The 18,130-nt window shown below is 44.2% G+C and overlaps 1 protein-coding gene across 1 annotated transcript in view; it reads left to right on the top strand.

The window, feature by feature from the left end:
- LOC132396888 (lysophosphatidic acid receptor 6-like) overlaps positions 1-18,130 on the top strand; it is a 55,677-nt gene that overhangs the window by 17,475 nt on the left and 20,072 nt on the right. The gene's annotated exons all lie outside the window — the stretch shown is intronic.

The raw sequence follows: 18,130 nt of genomic DNA, 5'->3' as shown, positions 1-18,130 counted from the left end.
GAATAGGTTAGAACTCTTTTTTCCCTAGAATATAGAAGACTGAGCGGAGATTTCATAGAGGTTTACATAATTATGAGGGGTATAGATAGGCTTTTTCCACTGAGGTTGGTTGAGACTACAACTAAAAGTCATGGGTTAATGGTGAAAAGTTAAATCTCTAGGGGAATATGAAAGGAACTTCTCTGGTGAGAATGCAGAATGAGCTGCCAGCAGAAGTGGTGGATGTGCTTTTGACTTTAATATTTAAGAGACGTATGGATAGATACGTGGTTGGGAAGAGTATGGAGAACTATGGTCCAGGTGCAGGTGGACCAGGCAAGTTAAATGGTTCAGTATGGACTAGGTGGGCCAAAGCATCTGTTTCTGTGCTGTAGTTTTCTATGACTCTAACACACAAAATACTGGAGGAAATCTGCAGGTCAGGTAGCATCTGTGGACTGGAAGACTGGAAAGGAAAGAAGAAGAGGGGGGAGTGGGGTGGCAGAAGGCAGAATAATATTGAAGGAGGGGGGAGGAGTTCAAGCTGACAGGTGATAGGTGAGACTAGGTGAGAGGGAAGGTGGATGCATGGAGAAGAGGGATGAAGTAAGAAGCTGGGAGGAGATAGGTGGAAGAGGTAAAGGGCAGAAGAAGAAAGAATATAATAGGAGGAGGCAGTGGGGCACAGAAGAAGGGCAGAGAGGAAGGGTACCAGAAAGTTGATGGACAGGTGGAGAGAAGAGTAAGTGCAAGAGGGTAATCAAAATGGAAAAAGAGAGAAGGAGTTAGAGAAATCATTGTTAATGCCATTAGGTTGAAGACCATCCAGATGGAACTTCAGATGTTACTCCTCCGTACATTCCTTCTCCTCACAGTATCTTTCTCATCTGCTATTCCCATCCACACATCTCCCCCTCACCTAGTCTAATGGATCCCCTGCCAGCTTGTACATCTTCCCCTCTCCCCACCTTCATAATTGGGCTTCAGCTCTCTGACTTTCTAGTCCCATGAAAGGTATTGGCCCAAAACATGAATTGTGGATTCCCTTCCATAGAAGCTGCCTAGCCTGCTGCGTTCCGTCAACATTTTGTGTGTGATGCTATCATTACAGAGAATGTGCAGTGCAGGTAGACCGTAAGACTATAAGCCACAGGAGCAGAATTAGGCTATTCCATCATGGCTGATTTCAGATCCCACTCAATCCCATACACCTGCCTTCTCGCCATAACTTTTGATGACTTGTTCAATCATGGAGCTTTAAATATACCGATGGCCTTGGCCTCCACAGCTATCTGTGGCAGAGCATTCCACAGATTCACTACTTTCTGTTAAAAATATTCCTCCTTACTTCTGTTCTAAAAGGTCACCTCTCAATTTTAAGACTGTGCCCTCCGGTTCTGGACACCCCCACCGCAGGAAACATCCTCTCCACATTCTCCTTATTGTGGATCCAGAAATCTGAATCCCTGTCTCTGCTCCAGTTCTTCAGCCACACATTTATCTGCCACCTCATTCTATTCCTATCCTCACTGTCGTGTGGCAGTGGAGAACTTACAGTTGAGACGGATGGTCATGGGGTGCTCTCCACTAAATGATGTTCTCCCTTCCCTCTCTTGACAGTCACCCATTTATTTGCCTCCTGTAGCACTGGGGCGACTACCTCCATGTAGCTCCTGTCTATCTCCTCCTCACTCTCCCTAACAAGTCGAAGGTCATCGAGCTGCAGCTTCAGTTCCCTAGCATGGTTTCTAAGGAGCTGCATCTCGACGTACCTGGTGCAGACGTGGCCACTGGGGAGGCTGGGAGTCTCCTGGAAATACCACCCCTGCCACCCAGAACAGAACACTGGCCCTGTAGACATACCCTTAGGTAGATCATAACATGCAAGTGCCACAGCAAGATAGTTTGCAATATCAAGTGTTCATACTTTTCATTCAAGAGTCTTTTATCAGTGGATATGATATTGAATGTACTTGTATGTATAATCTATATTTTCATTTATATTTATCATGATTATTGTTATGAGCAGAGAGACAACATCTGCTGGAAGTAAATTTCTTGTATGTGCACAGGTACTTGGCGATTAAAGTCTGATTCTGATTCTGAAAGAGCAGCAGGATATCGGATTTCCTAACAGGTATTGAGTAAAATGACAGTGAAGTAATGCCAAACCGTTAAACTTCTGGTTAAGTTACAAACAGGTCCTGAGGACTGTGTAGCCAGCTCTTACATAATGTTCTGAGATCTGAGGAGGTTTCTGGACTAACTGCAGTGTTGAGGGATTTCAATGAGGAGGTTGGAGAATCGAGGTGAAGGGCTGGAGAGTGGTGGGGGGGGGGGGGTTAATGGAAGGTGTGTTGGGGGGGGGGGTGGTCAGTGAAAAGTTCCCAATAGTGAAGGACGAGGTGTCAGTTTCCCAGCAAGAGACTGTAAGCTGCGGACCTGGAGCTCACACCTACTGAGGACAACAGAAGGAAACTGGACCAAACAAAATCAGCACTCAAGGAGAAAAATGAGGGTCTTGGTGGAATGAGGCATATACACAAAGGGCCAGGCAACCTCCCGATCTGCCCTGGACCTTTGTGAATGAACCAGCTGAGAGTGTTTGTTGCAACATGCAGAATATTGGAGGAACTCGGTGAGCTCAGATAGCATCTATGGAAATGAACAAACAGTTGATATTTCAGGCTGAAACTCTTCTTCAGGAATGAGAAGGAAGGGGGGAGACACCAGAATAAAAAGGTGGGAGGGGGGAAGGTGGATAGCTGGAAGGTGATAGGTGAAGCCAGGTGATTGGGAAAGGTAAAGCACTGGAGAATAAGGAATCAGGTAGGAGAGGAGAGTGGACCATAGGAGAAAGAGAAGGAGGAGGGGACCCAGGGGGAGGTGATAAGCTGGTGACAAGAGGTAAGAGGCTAGAGTGGGGAACAGAAGAAGAGTGGAGGGGAAGGAAAAAAAGCTACCTGGAGAAATCGATATTCTTGACATCAGGTTAGAGGAGTTACTAGTTAATGAGCTGGTCATCTGCAACTGGTTGACAGGTTGGTAGAATCTAGAATGCACTCCCTGAGGGGATGGTGGAAGTTGAGACTCTCACAACAGGTAGACCAGCACTTGAACCTCCTAGGGAGAGAAGGCTACAGACTGATGGAGTAAGTGTGGTTTGGTGTGCAGTAGCTGGCATGGACCTGATAGCTGAAGCAACTCTTTCTGTCCTGCATGACCCAAGAACTCTCTGAACAAGATGCTAATGGGTGCCAACAATAACAACATTCAAAACACATTTAAATAAGTTCATGGATGTTGTGTTCGATATTTAGGGATGGTGCAGAGCACACGCCAGGACGCCAGCATGCAGGGTATTCAACTGAACTTTACTGATAGCTATGCATGTACAGTATGTGAAATCCTCCCATTTGGGGGTGGCTAACTGAGTGGCACAGGAACAACACTGCATCCCTCCCCCACCCTTCTTGAAAAAACAAGAACTTGGAATGTTCATAAGAACATAGGAAATAGTTGCAGGAGTCGGCCATCTGGCCCATCGAGTCTGCTCTGCCATTCAATAAGATCATGGCTGATCTGGCCATGGACTCATCTCCACCTACCTGCCTTTTCCCCATAACCCTTAGTTCCCTACTATGCAAAAGTCTATCTATCCTTGACTTAAATATATTTCCTGAGGTAGCCTTCACTGCTTCATTGGGCAGAGAATTCCACAGATTCGCCACTCTCTGGGAAAAACAGTTCCTCCTCATCTCCATCTTAAATCTGTTCCCCCGAATCTTGAGGCTATGTCCCCTAGTTCTAGTCTCACATCTATCTTTCATTATTTTACATGTTTCTATAAGATTTCCTCTCATTCTTCTGAATTCCAGCTAGTACAGTCCCAGGCAACTTTATCTCTCCTCATAGTCTAACCACCTCATCTCTGGAATCAATGCGGTGAATCTCCTCTGCATTGCCTCCAAAGTCAGTATATCCTTCTTCAAGTAAGGAGACCAGAACTGCATGCAGTACTCCAGGTGCAGCCTCGGCACAGTTACAGCATAACCTCCCTGCTCTTAAATTCAATCCCTCTAGCAGTGAAGGCCAATATTCCATTTGCCTTCTTGATAACCTGCTGTACCTGCAAACCAACCTTTTGTGGTTCATGCACAAGCACTCCCAAGTCCCTCTGCACAGCAGCATGCTGCAATTGTTTACCGCTTAAATAATAAACCACTCTTTCATTTTTCCTTCCAAAGTGGATGACCTCACATTTACCAACATTGTACTCCATCTGCCAGACCCTTGCCCACTCACTGAACCTATCTACATCTCTCTGAAGACACTCCATATCTTCTGCACAATTTGCTTTTCCACTCGATTTCGTATCATCAGCAAACTTAGATACACTACACTCGGTCCCCTCTTCCAGATTGTTAATGTATATTGTGAACAGCTGTGGGCCCAGCACCAATCCCCGCAGCACACCGCTCACCACTGATTGCCAACCAGAGAAACACACATGTTGTATCCCAACTCTCTGCTTTCAATTAGTTAACCAATCCTCTATCCATGCTAATACATCACCCCCAACTCTCTGCATCCTTATCTTATGGTTAAGTCTTTTATGCTGCAGCTTATCGAATGCCTTCTGGAAATCCAAGTAACATCCATCTGTTCCCACCTGTCCACTACGCTCATTATATCCTCAAAGAACTCCAGTAAGATTGTCAAATAGGACCTGCCTTTGCTGAATCCATGCTGCATCTGTCTGATGGATCCATTTCTTTCCAGATGCCTCGCTATTTCTTCTTTAATGATAGCTTCAAGCATTTTCCCAGCTACAGATGTTAAACTAACTGGCCTATAATTACCTGCCTTTTGCCTACATCCTTTCTTGAACAGTGGCATGACATTCCCCATCTTCCAATCCACTGGGACCTGCCCAGAGTCCAGAGAATTTTGGTAAATTATCATCAAAGCCTCTACCATAACTTCTGCCATTTCTTTCAGTACCCTGGGATGCATTCCATCAGGACTTATCTATCTTCAGGTCCACAGATTTGCTCAGCACTATCTCTTTAGAGATAGCTATTGTATCAAGGTCCCCACCTATCATCGCATCCAGAACATCTCTCTTTGACATGTTGAACATGTCCTCTGCCATGAAGACTGACACAAAATAGTCATTCAAAGCTCTATCATTCCTCATTACCCAATATCAATCCCCCTTTCTCGTTCTCCAAGGGACTATGTTCACTTTCGCCACCCTTTTCTGCTTTACATAATTATAAAAACTTTTACTATCTGTTTTTATATTTTGTGCTAGTTTATTTTCATGATCTATCTTCCCTTTCTTTATCACTTGCTCAATGGTTCTTTGATGCTATTTAAAGTTTCCCAATCTTCCAGTTTCCCATTACTCTCAGCAACTTTATATGCACGAGCTTTTAGTTTGATGCCTTCTTTTATTTCCTGTTATCCAAGGCTGGCTCTCCCCACCCTTTTAACTGGAATATGCTTTTGTTCAGCACAGTGAAAAATCACCTTGACAGTCTTCCACTGTTCCTGAACGGTCCCACCATATAGCTGCACTAGCCAACTCCTAAACATTCCATTGTTCAGGCATAATACACTGGTTTTTGATCAAACTATTGCACCCTCCATTTGTATGAGAAACTTAATCATACGGTGATCACTCTTTCCAAAAGGATCCCTAACAACAAGATCACTAATTTTACCTGTCTCATTGCACAGGACCAGATCTAAGATAGCACACTCCCTTGTAGGTTCAGTAACATGCTGTTCAAGAAAGCAATCAAAGAAGCATTTTATGAAGTCCTCCTCAAGACTGCCTCAACCAACTTGATCTATCTAATCTATGTGGAAGTTAAACCCCCCCACCCCATGATAACTGCTGATAATGTACTTCTTATCTATAAAACTCCATTGAAATTACAGTCACAGAAACTGAGCGACTTGCTTCACTTTACTCATAGCACATAACTTATGCTCCTTACATAAACATAAAAAAGAATTGCCAAGATTGCAATTGTCTTTCCCTTTGTTTTTAACGGTCTCTCACTCACTTTGTATAAAAAAAGGAATTGTCTCTCTTTGTTTTTCGCTGTCTCTCTCTCTTGTTTTCCTCCTTTTTTGGCAGGATATTCGACTGAACTTCATTGACAACCCTGCTTGTACAGTGTGTGAACTCCTCCCATGTGGGAGTGGCTAATGGAATGGCATAGGAATGACCTGTTGACTGGGATACAGGTCATATGCAAATGAGATTTTATTGGTGGGCACCTTGGTTGCCAAGGACCAGTTGGGCAGAAGGTTCCTGTTCCCATGCTTTGAGTCCATAGCAACATAAGATGACAGAGGGATTGAACTTTCAAACAGACTGGATAATTCAGCCTGACAAAGCAGGTGCAGGCTAGTGTAGGAGATAGACTGTGGACCAATCTGGGGAAGAAGTTAGGTTTAGGAGATGGGCCAATGTGCTGTTCCATTGTATAGGATTACCGGGAGGGGAGAGATCACATAATGATGGATGGCCATCAAATCCATCAATCCATGAAAACCACCTCATTACTCCTTTTTAATTTTGTAATTCAGAGTAATTTTATGCCCAAATCAGGTTTATTATCACTGATAGATATTATGAAATTTGTTTATCTGTGACAGCGGTACAATGCAAGACATAAAAAATATAAAAATTGGGAATAAGTTAAACAAATAATGTAAAATAGCAAAGGTGAGGTGCATGCTTCAGGCTTCTGTGCCTTCTGCCCAATGGGAGGAACCCAGAGCTGCAAGGGGCAGCCCATGCAGCCATGGGAGAATGTACAAACTCCTGACAGGCAGCAATAGTAATCAACCCTGATTCTATATCTGGAGTTGTAAAACAATGAGCTAAGCACTCTGCTACCATTCCCTGTCAAATAATGGGTGTCCTTCAGAAAGGGTAAGATGGGGGGACATGAGCCAGTCCTCAAAGAGAGATCAGAAGTGGAGAGAATGGGCAAATTACTGGGTGTCAGTATCTCTGAGTCCCTAACCTGGATGCAACATACTGATGCAGCTACAAAGAAGGCAAGACAGTGGCTATACTTCATCAGGAGTTTGAGGAGATTTGGTTTGTCAATTAAAGCACTCAAAAACTTCTCCAAATATACTGTGGGGAGCGTTCTGACTGGCTGCATCACCATCTGGCATGGAGGAGGGGTGTCTACTGCACAAGACTGAAGTAAGTTGCAGAAACTTGTAAGGTTAGTCAGCTTCTTATTGGGTATTGGCCTCCAAGGTACCCAAAACATCTTCAAGGAGTGGTGCTTTAGGAAAGCCGCATCCATCATTAAGGAACCCAACCACCCAGGACATGCCCTCTTCTCAATGTTACCATTGGGAAGAAGGTACAGGTGCCTGAAGGCACACACTCAATGATTCAGGAACAGTTTCTCCCCCTCTGTCATCTGATTTCTGAATGGGCATTGAACCTATGAGCACTACCTCACTACTTTATTTGATTTTTTGCACTAGTTATTTTAACTTAACTATTTAGTAGACATATGTACTTGAAGTAATTCAATTTTTACGTCTATATTTATTGATCATGTATTTCATTGTACTACTTCTGTAAAGATAAGAAATTTCATGACATGCCGATGATTCTGACTCTGATCATGATGCCCAGGAACAAAATGCTGAAACGATGCCTAATGTGGAGCTGATGATGAAAGAGTGATCATTTGTGTCCGAAAGTGAAATTTTTAACTAAAGTCAACTATAGATGGTGGTTTAGCTAAACAGATGGCAGAGAACTGAAACAGAGGGATAGACATTAAGAAAGAGGATGTGCTGGAGCTTTTGTAAAGCATCAAGTTGGATAAGCCTCCTGGACCAGATGAAATGTACCCCAGGCTACTGTGAGGGGTGAGATTGCTGATCTTCTGGCAATGATCTTTGCATCATCAATGGAGATGGGAGAGGTTCTGGAGGATTGGAGGGTTGTGGATGTTGTTCCCTTATTCAAGAAAGGGAGTAGAATAGCCCAGGAAATTATAGACCAATGAGTCTTACTTCAGTGTTTGGTAAGTTGATGGAGAAGATCCTGAGTGGCAGGATTTGTGAACATTTGGAGAGGCATAATATGATTAGGAATAGTCAGCATGGCTTTGTCAAAGGCAGATTGTGCCTTACAAGCCTGATTGAATTTCCTGAGGGTGGGACTAAACCTGTTGATGAAGGTAGAGCCATAGATGTAGTGTATATGGATTTCAGCAAGGCATTTGACAAGGTACCCCATGCAAAGCTTATTGAGAAAGTAAGGAGGCATGGGATTCAAGGGGACTTTGCTTTAACGATCTAGAATTGGCTTGCCCACAGAAGGCAAAGAGTGGTTGTAGACGGGTCATATTCTACATGGAGGTTGGTGACCAGTGGTGTGCCTCAGGGATCTGTTCTGGGACCCCTACTCTTCATGATTTTTACAAACGACCTGGATGAGTAAGTGGAGGGATGGGTTAGTAAATTTACTGATGACACAAAGGTTGGGGGTGTTGTGGATAGTGTGGAGGGCTGTCAGAGGTCACAGCGGGACATTGATAGGATGCAAAACGGGGCTGCAAAGTGTCAGATGGAGTTCAACCCAGGTAAGTGTGAAGTGGTTCATTTTGGTAGGTCAAATATGATGGCAGAATATAGTATTAATGGTGAGACTCTTGGCAGTGTGGAGGATCAGAGGGATCTTGGGGTCCGAGTCCATAGGACACTCAAAGCTGCTAATCAGGTTGACTCTGTGATTAAGAAGGCATACAGTGCATTGGCCTTCATCAACCGTGGGACTGAGTTTAAGAGCTGAGAGGTAATGTTGCATCTATGTAGGACCCTGGTCAGACCCCACTTGGAGTATTGTGCTCAGTTTTGTTCACCTCACTACGGGTAGGATGTAGAAACTCTAGAAAGCATACAGAGGAGATTTACAAGGATGCTGTCTAGATTGGGAAGAATGCCTCATGAGAATAGGTTGAGTGAACTCGGCCTTTTCTCCTTACAGAGGCAGATGATGAAAGGTGACCTGATAGAGGTGTATAAGATGATGAGAGGCATTGATCGTGTGGATAGTCAGAGGCTTTTTCCCAGGGCTGAAATGGCTAGCACGAGAGGGCACAGTTTTAACATGCTTGGAAGTAGGTACAGAGGAGATACCGGGGAGAGTGGTGAGTGCATGGAATGGGCTGCTGGTGGTGGAGGCAGAAATAATAGGGTCTTTTAAGAGACTCCTGGATAGGTACATGGAGCTTAGAAAAATAGAGGGCTATGGGTAACCCTAGGTAATTTCTAAAGTAAGTACATGTTCACCAAAGCATTGTGGGCTGAAGGGCCTGTATTGTGCTGTAGGTTTTCTATGTTTCTATGCTTCTACAAATGGACATTGAACTAATTTTTGACAGATTTACCATCCAACAAGAAGGCAGAGTGATCCATTTAAAGTTAATCACAAGTTTGCAGATGACACCACCATAGAGGATATTTTGCAGCTGTATTTACTCAGACAATGGACAGTGAGTCTATAAAGTGAGGCAAAGCAGCAGCGAGGACATGGACTCTGCACAAATTACAGAAGAGGAGGTGTTTGCTGTACCAAGCCCAATTCAATTGGACAAATCCCCAGGGCTGACAGTGTGTTAGCTTGGATCCTGTAGGAGGCAATTGTAGAAATTTCTGGGGTCTTGGTAGGGATAATTAAATCATCCTTAGCGACAGGTAAGTTACCGGAGGATTGGAGTATAGCTAATGTTGTTCTGCTGATTTAAAAAGGCTCTAAGAACTAACCAGGAAATTATTGGCTCATGTGCCTGATGGAAAGTTATTGGAAGGTATTCTAAGGGATGAGTATTTGGATAGACATGGACTGATTAGGGATCGTCAGCATGGCTTTATCCATGGCAGGTCACGTCTAACCAAACTTATTGAGTTCTTCAAAGAAATTATCACAGAAGTTGATGAAGGCAAGACTGTGCATGTTGTCTACATGGACTGCAGCAAGACAGCTGACAAGATCTCACATGGGAGGTTGGTCAAGAAGGTTCAGTCGCTAGAATCCAAGATGCGGTAGTAAATTGTTTAGACATTGGCTTTGTGGGAGAAGCCAGAGAGCAGTAGTAGATGGCTGCCTTTCAGACTGGATGTCTGTGATTAGGGGAATGCCACAGGGACTGGTGCTGGATCCTTTGATTTTTGTCATCTACATCAATGATCTGGATGATAACATGGTCAACTGGATGACACCAAGACTGGGGGTGCATTGGACAGCAAGGAAGACTAGCAGAGCTTGCAGTGGGATCTGGACCAGCTGAAAAATGGCTAATACAATTTAATGCAGACAAGTGTGAGATGTTGCACTTCAGATGCAAAAACCAGGGTAGGTCTTCCACACATTGAGCAGTTGGGTACTGGGGAATGTGGTAGAACAAAGGGATCAGGGAATACAGCTACATAATTTATTAAAAGTGGCTTCACAGGTAGATAGGGCTTGTAAGAGAGTTTTTGGCTCACGTGCCTTCATAAATCTAAGTACTATATACAGGAGGTGGGATATTACGTTGAAGTTATATTGGACATTGGTGAGGCCTAATTTGAAGCACTGCTTGTAGGTTTAGTCACCTACCTACAGGAAAGGTGTAAGATCAAAAGAGTACTGTGAAAATTTACAAGGATGCTGCTGAGACTAGAGGACCTGAGTTATGAGGAAAGACTGAATAGGTTAGAACTTAATTCATTAGAATGTAGATTAAGGGAAGATTTGATAGAAAAATACAAAATTATGAGTGGTACAGACAGGGTAAATGTAAGTAGACTTTTTCCACTGAGGGTGGGTGAGACTACAACTAGAGTCATCTGGTTGTTAAGGTGAAATGTATGAGGGAACATGAAGGAAAGTGTCTTCACTAAGAGGGTGGTGACAGCCTGGACTAGTTGCCAGCACAAATGGTGAATGCAGTTTCAATTTCAATGTTTAGGAGAAGTTTGGATAGGTACATGGATGGTAGAAGTATGGAGGGTTGTGGTCCCTGTGGAGGTCAATGGGAGTAGGCAGATTAAATGGTTCAGCATGAACTAGATGGGCCATAGGGCCTGTTTCTGTGCCTTAGTTTTCTATGACTCTATGACTCTTTTCACTTGAAGGACTCTAAAGCTCATGTTCTCAGCATTATTTATTTACATGTTAATTTTATTTTTATTTGTACAGTTTGTCTTTTGCACACCAGGTATTTGTCAGCTGTTTAGTGATTCTATTGTATTTCTTAGCTGTAATGTGAATGCCCGCATGCAAATGAATCTCAGGGCACACATACAGTATGCACTTCAATAATAAATTTGATTTGAACTTTGAATGCCCTGCAAACCATGGTGATGCATATCAACTTCAGGAGAAGCCTATCTCCTCTCCACCCAATCATTATCAGCACCATCTCAGCATCCAAGTTCCTGGGCGTCATTATTGCATGGGACATCATGTGGGGGAAGCAAATCTCCTTCATTGACAAAAGGTCTTGGCAGTTGGCACGTGCTTGCATCCTGGCAGCAGCAGGCAAGGGTTTTGGAGGGGCTGGGTAGTTAGAGGATGGTGTGCACTGCAGGCATAACAGAGGGAATGGCTCCCGGCGAAGTGCATTATTTCTTCATCTCTGAGCACGGCAAAGTTCTGAAGGCTTTAGAGGAGATATGATGTTGTGTGAAAAAAATTACGCCCTGGAACCTGGATGCTGAAATGGTGCTAAATGTAGATTTGCTGATGATGATTGGGTGGAGAGGAGATAGGCTTCTCCTGAAGTTGATATGCATCACCATGGTTTTCAGGGCATTCAAAGTTCAAAGTAAATTAATTATTGAAGTTCATACCGTATATGCCACCATATACTACCCTGAGATTCGCTTTCTTTCAGCCATTCACATTGGAACAAAGAAACACTACAGAATCAATAAAAACTGCACACAGAGACTGACAATCAATGTGTAAAAAAAGACAAACCGGTCAAATAAAAATTATACAAATATGTAAATAAATAATACTGAGAAGATGAGCTGTAGAGTCACTGAAAGTGAATAGAGTCATACAGCACCAAGGCAGGCCCGATGACCCATCCAGTATGTGCAAAACTATTTAAATTGCTTACTCCCATCAACCTTCACCCGGACATAGCCCTCCACACCCCTACCATACTTGTACCTGTCCAAACTTCTCTTAAATGTTGAAATCGAGCTTGCATGCACCGCTTGTGCTGGCAGCTCATTCTACACTCTCACAACCCTCTGAGTAAACACATTCTCCCTCATTTTCCCTTTAAACATTTCACCTTTCACTTTTAACCCATGACCTCTGGTTGTAGTCCCTCCCAACCTCAATGATCATAATGTCATTAGTTTCAACTTGATCATGGATAAAGATAGATCTGGCCCTCAGGTTGAAGTTCTAAACTGGAAAAAGGCCAAATTTGCAGAAATGAGAAAGGATCTAAAAAGCGTGGATTGGGACAGGTTGTTCTCTAGCAAAGATGTGACTGGTAAGTGGGAGGCCTTCAAAGGAGAAATTCTGAGAGTGCGGAGTTTGTATGTTCCTGTCAGGATTAAAGGCAAAGTGAATAAGCATAAGGAACCTTGGTTTTCAAGGATATTGGAACTCTGATAAAGAAGAAGAGAGAGATGTATAACATGTATATAAACCATATAACAATTACAACACGGAAACAGGCCTTCTCGGCCCTTCTAGTCCATGCCGATGCTTACAGTCACCTAGTCCCACTGGCCCACACTGAGCCCATAACCCTCCATTCCTTTCCTGTCCATATACCTATCCAATTTTACTTTAAATGACAATACTGAACCTGCCTCTACCACTTCTATTGGAAGCTCATTCCACACAGCTACCACTCTCTGAGTAAAGAAATTCCCCCTCGTGTTACCCTTAAACTTATGCCCCCTAACTCTCAACTCATGTCCTCTTGTTTGAATCTCCCCTACTCTCAATGGAAAAAGCCTATCCACGTCAACTCAATCTCTCCCCCTCATTATTTTAAATACCTCTATCAAGTCCCCCCTCAACCTCCTATGCTCCAAAGAATAAAGACCTAACTTGTTCAGCCTTTCCCTGTAACTTAGGTGCTGAAACCCAGGTAACATTCTAGTAAATCTTCTCTGTACTCTCTCTATTTTGTTGATATCTTTCCTATAATTCAGTGACCAGAACTGTACACAATACTCCAAATTCGGCCTTACCAATGCCTTGTACAATTTTAACATTACATCCCAACTCCTATACTTAATGCTCTCATTTATAAAGGCCAGCATACCAAAAGCTTTCTTCACCACCCTATCCACATGAGATTCCACCTTCAGGGAACTATGCACCATTATTCCTAGATCACTCTGTTCTACTGCATTCCTCAATGCCCTACCATTTACCATGTATGTCCTATTTGGATTATTCTTACCAAAATGTAGCACCTCACACTTATCAGCATTAAACTCCATCTGCAATCGTTCAGCCCACTCTTCTAACTGGCCTAAATCTCTCTGCAAACTTTGAAAACCTATTTCATTATCCACAACGCCACCTACCTTAGTATCATCTGTAACAGGGAGGAAATAAGATGCTCGAGGAGTATAAAAAGAGTAAGAAAATACTTATGAAAGAAATCAGGAGGGCTAAAAGAAGACATGAGGTTACTTTGGCAGTCAGGGTGAAGGATAATCCTAAGAGCTTCTACAGGTATGTTAAGAGCAAAAGGATAGTAAGGGACAAAATTGGTCCTCTTGAAGATCAGAGTGGTCAGCTATGTATGGAATCAAAAGAAATGGGAGAGATATTAAATGGGTTTTTTGCATCTGTATTTACTAAGGAAACTGGAATGGAGTCTATGGAAACAAGGCAAACAAGTAGGGAGGTCATGGAACTTATACAGATTAAAGAGGAGGAGGTGCTTGCTGTCTTGAGGCAATCAGAGTAGATTAATCCCTCGGACCTTGAAGGAGACTAGTGCTGAAATTGCAGGGGACCTGGCAGAAATATTTAAAATGTCGAAAAAACCAGAGGTCATAGGTTAAGGTTGAAGGCGGAAAAGTTTAAAGGGAACATGGGGGGGGGGGAATTCTTCACACAGAGAGTGGTGGGAGTGTGAAATGAGCTGCCAGATGAAGTGGTGAATGCGGGCTCACTTTTGACATTTAAGAAAAACTTGGACAGGTATATGGATGAGAGGGGTTTGGAGGGATATGGCCCAGGTGCAGGTCAGTGGGACTAGGCAGAAAAATGGTTCAGCACAGCCAAGAAGGGCCAAAAGAGAAGGGCCTGGTGCAGAGCCAACAACCTGTCTCTTAATGTGAACAAAACAAGAGATGGTTGTTGACTTCTGGAGGGAATGGAGCAACCACTCCCCGCTGAACGTTGACGGCTCCTCGGTAGAGATCATAAAGAGCACCAAATTTCTTGGTGTTCACCTAATGGAGAACCTCACCTGGTCTCTCAACATCAGCTCCATAGCAAAGAAAGCCCAGCAGCATCTCTCAGCATCTCTACTTTCTGCGAAGGCTGAGGAAAGTCCATCTCCCCCCCCCCGCCCCCCATCCTCATCACATTCTACAGGAGTTGTATTGAGAGCATCCTGAGCAGCTGCATCACTGCCTGGTTCAGAAATAGCACCATCTCGGATCACAAGACCCTGCAGCAGATAGTGAGGTCAGCTGAGAAGATCATTGGGGTCTCTCTTCCAGCCATCACGGACATTTACACTACACGCTGCAGCCGTAAAGGAAACAGCATTGTGAAGGACCCCATGCACCCCTCATTCAATCTCTTCTCCCTCCTGCCGTCTGGGAAAAGGCTCCAAAGTATTCGGGCTCTCACAACCAGACTATGTAACAGTTTCTTCCCCCAAGCTATCAGGCTCCTCAATACCCTAAGTCTGCACTGACACCTTGCCCTATTGTCCTGTTTATTATTTATTGTAAATGCCGGTACTGTTTTTGCGCACTTTATTCAGTCCTGTGTAGGTCTGTAGTCTGGTGTAGCTTTCTCTGTGTTGTTTTTTTTTATAACGTAGTTCAGTCTAGTTTTTTGTACTGTGTCCTGTAACACCATGGTCCTGAAAAATGTTGTCTCATTTTTACTATGCACTGTACCAGCAGTTATGGTTGAAATGACAATAAAAGTGACTTGACTTGAAAAGGCCTGTTTCTGTGCTGTAATGTTCTAATGGAAAAAGCCTGTTTGCATTTGTCCTCATAATTTTGTATACCTCTATCAAATCTCTTCTTAATCTTCTATGTTTCCCAGACCTGGAAACGTCCTTGTAAATTTTCTGTGTACCCTTTCAAACTTATTTACATTTTCCCTGTAGGTCGGTGACCAAAATTGCACACAATTCTCCAGGTTAGGCCTCAACAATGTCTAATACAACTCCAACATAACATCTCATCTCCTGTCTCTATACTTTGATTTATGAAGGCCAATGTGCCAAAAGCTTTCTTTATGATCCTATGTACCTGTGACACCACGTTTAATGAATTATGGACCTGTATTCCCAGATCTTTTTGTTCTACCACACTCCTCAGTTCCCTTCCATTCACTGTGTAAGACCTACCCTAGTCAGTCCTAACAAAGTGCAAAACCTGCATTAAATTCCATCTGCCATTTTTCAGCCCATTTTCCTAGCTGGTCCAGATTTCACTGCAAGCCACGATAGCCTTCCTTGCTGCCCGCTGTACCCCCAATCTTGGTGTCATCCGCAAATTTGCCTATGTAGGTAATCATATTATTATCTGGATCATTGACATAGATAACAAACACTAACGAACTCAGCACTGATACCCATGGCTCTTCACTAGTTACAGGCCTCCAATCAGACAGACAACCCTCTGTAACTGCTCTGTGGTTTCTCCCACAAAGCCAATGTCTAAACCAATTTACTACCCCACCTCGAATGCCAAGCAGCTGAACTTTCTTGACCAACCTCCTATGTGGGATCTTGTCAACTGTCTTAGTAAAGTCCATGTAGACAAAATCCACAGCTTTGTCTTCATCAACCTTCCTGGTAACTTACTTGAAAAACTTTATAAGGTTGGTTAGACACAAACTAGAAAGCCATTCTGACTATCCCTAATCAGTCCCTATCTATCCAAATATTCATATATCTGGTCCCTCAGATAACTTTCCCACTGTTGATATTAGGCTCTCTGAGCTATAATTTTCTGATTTATTTTTAGAGACTTTTTTGGTTAACATTGCCAAGATCGGAGAATATCTGAACCCAACCATCAGAGCCACACATTTTCCAAGTTATTTCCAGAACTTTTCTTGAACAGTGGGACAACATTGGCTATCCACCTGTCCTCTGGTACCTCACCTGTCGCTAAGGATGAAAGGTCTCAGCCCGAAGCGTCAACTGTTTGTTCCTCTTTACAGATACTGCCTGACCACCTCTAGCATTTTGCATGTGTTGCTGAGAAAGAGAGAAAACAAGTTAATCTTATGGTTAGATCAGTTTATTGTGATAGACACCAGGGCTCAGTGAGATTTCCTGGGTGTGTGAAGCTCACAGAGTAACCAGCCAACATGGCAGTAACAAATCCAACAGTAGATACAGCGACCAGTGTCAAACAGCCGGATGGGGCCAACTCTGCCGTGCTGTCAGAGGTGATACAAACAGGAATGTTGAAGTGACAATAACAGAGAGAGGTGGAGTCAGAGTCCGAGACCACGACCACACCACTGGGAAGGGGATGTGAGACAGGTGACTGCTTCGGGGCTCTGGGGAAGAAAAGTTTGTTTGTCCCGGCTTTCAAGCTCCTTAATCTTCTCTGAGAAGGTAGAAAAGGGGAATGGCCAAGGTGCTGGTCATCCCTCTATTACCACTTGCCCTCCTGAAGCAATGCGTGGTTCAGGAAGACAAGTTGGACTGGATGATAGGGAAAGGTGGAATGAAGGAGAGGAGGAGAATGGGCTTAGAGGGGGTGGAGGAAGGCGGTGGTCAGTTGTAGAGTCTCTGGTTGTTCCTTCTCTGCAGGTGCAGGAGGGAGCTACTGATCCCTTGCCCTCACACGCTGTGTCCCAAAAACTCGATCAACTCACCAGTGGCAGGAGCTTCCCCCTCCTTCCTCCTGCCCCGTCTTGTCCAGCTCCATTACACTGCCCTCAGCTGCTTCACTCCGAAGAGAATAACCTATCAGCACCCCTCCCTATCCTGATCCCTGGAGCCATTGGTAAATGTTACTAGGAGCAGGGAATTGGGTTCTGAGCCATTTAACCCCAAAGCCAGCAACTGGTCAGCACTTTGCCCCTCTCCATCTGCTGAGTTTATTGGGGCTCTATTTGTCCCCTCCCACAGCTATTTAACATGCAGTCCTGCCCTGTCACTCCTGACTTAAACACGCTGAGTCCCTGGGTCTGACCACCATCTTCCTATATCAAGGTCACATGTTAAATCTAACCTGAATGGCCTCCTGCTGTTCTCCAAGAAGGGCCAAGTGGCCACTTTGTTGCAATGGCACAGCCCCAACCCCATTTCCTGTCCTGTTCATTCTCAACTGCTGCTCTCCATTCTCATTCCCTCCCCTCTCCTTGCCCACCAATCCCTTCTCTCCCTCCCCATGCCCCTCTGTCACCCTATCCCTCCTCTTCCTCACTCCACCTTTCCCTTGCTCTCCCCATCCCTCCTCAGCCCCAAACATTCTATTCTGCCCTGTCTCAACCCCTCCCTGTCAACCCCTCCTCTCTCTCCCATTCCTTCTCACCCATATCACTCCTCCTCTGCTCTAAAAACTCTACCCTGCTCCCATTTTATTTCTCCCCATTACCCCCTCCTGTCCCTCTCCATCACTCCTCCCCAACACTCTGCTCTGCCTTTTTCCACCTCTCCCCATCCTATTCTGCCTTCTCTCCCACCCTGTCTCCCTCTCACTCATTGTCCTTCTACCCAACACCTATCTCTTCAAATACCCCTCCTTCCATTCCATACCTACTCTCCCTATCCTCTTCCTCCTCCTCTACTCCTTCCTCTCACCAACCCACTCTTCTACACCCTCCTCTCCCTGATCCCCTCCTTCTCCCCAAACCCCTCCTCCAGTCTGTGCTCCGCTCCCTGGATCCCTCTTCTCCCGAGAT

The sequence above is a fragment of the Hypanus sabinus genome, chromosome 7 (assembly GCF_030144855.1).
Source record: "Hypanus sabinus isolate sHypSab1 chromosome 7, sHypSab1.hap1, whole genome shotgun sequence".
Lineage (NCBI taxonomy): Eukaryota > Metazoa > Chordata > Chondrichthyes > Myliobatiformes > Dasyatidae > Hypanus > Hypanus sabinus.
The sequence above is the reverse complement of the archived record's forward strand: the minus strand, read 5'-3'. Positions and strand labels throughout refer to the sequence as shown.